The 1,633-nt window shown below is 37.2% G+C and overlaps 1 long non-coding RNA gene across 1 annotated transcript; it reads right to left on the bottom strand.

Moving 5' to 3' along the window:
- Positions 1 to 631: 631 nt before the first annotated feature.
- LOC107582212 (uncharacterized) lies at positions 632 to 1,257 on the bottom strand. Its single transcript, XR_001608926.1, has 3 exons — positions 1,192 to 1,257; positions 1,041 to 1,092; positions 632 to 697 (listed from the first exon to the last, which is right to left on the bottom strand). It is a non-coding gene; the product is annotated as an uncharacterized lncRNA (long non-coding RNA).
- Between the last annotated feature and the right edge of the window lie 376 nt (positions 1,258 to 1,633).

Raw genomic sequence — 1,633 nt, 5'->3', positions numbered from 1 at the left:
ATGATGGCAGGATGTGGCGAAGGGATGGTGATGGGAGGATGACGATGATGCCCTGTAGATGTAGATGGTGTGGCTGCCAACATCTGGGGGCCGACTGATGGAGACAAGAGCTGGTGGATCCGAAGGCGCAGATGGAGGGTTGATGGAGCTGTGTGTCATCACAGGTTCCGGAGACCTGGGCACAGCCTAGTCATCCTGACTCCTGGCATACAATATTTTGCACCAGAGCCTTACAGCTTTAGAAAAAAACAAAACAGAAACAAAATTAAATAACATATTTTTACATGAATGACTGAAAGCAAGCACAAATTAGCCAGCTGGAATGGACACATTGCTAACGTTTTTCTTCCAAGATTGACCAAATCACCCTCCATTAGGCCTGATTCAAAAATTTCTATAACAGAGGTGATACAACATGAAAATATACTTACTATTCCTTTGCTTGTCTCTGCACTCAGATTTCAGTTTGTCTTCTATAGCAGCTGATCTTAAAAACAACAAATGTTAATATTTCACACACACACAAAAAAAGCAAATTATGTTTGATGATTTGTTTTCTTTTTAAGAATGACAGTACGCTGAGAACAATGTACCTGGTCGGTAATATAGTCAAAAACATTCCCAGCCTTCCCAGTTTGAGATGTACTCTATGCTCTCATATAAGCAACCCTTCTTACAATTTAATCTTTGTTCTTATCTGTAATGAGAAATATATATTAGAAAATAAAGGCGATAAGGTTGTCAAGCTTGAACAAATATAAACACCAATCAACGAACACTACCACAGTTGGCTAATCAGCTCAAGACAAAGTAATTGAATGTTCATAATCATGGTTTTTCAAAGATCATTAACCTCATTACAATGAAGCCAAATTGTTCAGGAAATCAGAAATAAATAAATACACAACTTCATTTTGCAAATAAAAGAATGCTAATGTTTTACATGTTATAATGACTAATTTTATTTATTTTATTTTTTCTGCCAATGCATGTGTCAAAAACACGACTGGCACAGACAAATAACGTTAATTAAATCTTACCTGAAGTCACAGTGAGGTTCCAAAAGCCAGACGCCATACACGCTTGCAGAAGCTGGTATAAGAACATATACCATAAATAAGAACATACCGCTACATTTTCTAATTCATTTCATAGTTCCCCCAAAACAATTTGAATTCTGTCATCACTCACCCTTAAGATGCTCCAAACCATCTAAGACTTTCGTTCATCTTCAAAAGAAAAGTGGAGATATTTTAATACAAATCTGAGATATTTATGTCCCTCCGATGAAAGAAGATTCACCAAAGATGTTCACGTTTCAAAAAGTTAAAATCGCAAAAAAACATCGCCAAAGTAATCCATATGAATTGCGTGGTTTCCTCCAAGTGCCCTCAAGAGACACGATCGGTGACCACTCTATATAATACTGCTTAAATTTAGACTTATATTCACATTCAAGAGACATTTGCACGCACATCATATTTTATATACGAAGCTCTCTGGGGTGAGCTCATTATCATACGAACCAATCAGAGCCGTTCAATGGCTCTGGAACCAATCAGGTTTAGTCAGTGAACGTAGATGATGAACATAGATCAGTGGGCAAGATGAGAACTTAGAAATGGTCTGTCCA

The sequence above is a fragment of the Sinocyclocheilus grahami genome, unplaced genomic scaffold (genome assembly GCF_001515645.1).
Source record: "Sinocyclocheilus grahami isolate Dianchi unplaced genomic scaffold, SAMN03320097.WGS_v1.1 scaffold41.1, whole genome shotgun sequence".
NCBI lineage: Eukaryota > Metazoa > Chordata > Actinopteri > Cypriniformes > Cyprinidae > Sinocyclocheilus > Sinocyclocheilus grahami.
This window is presented reverse-complemented; position numbering and strand designations above follow the sequence as displayed.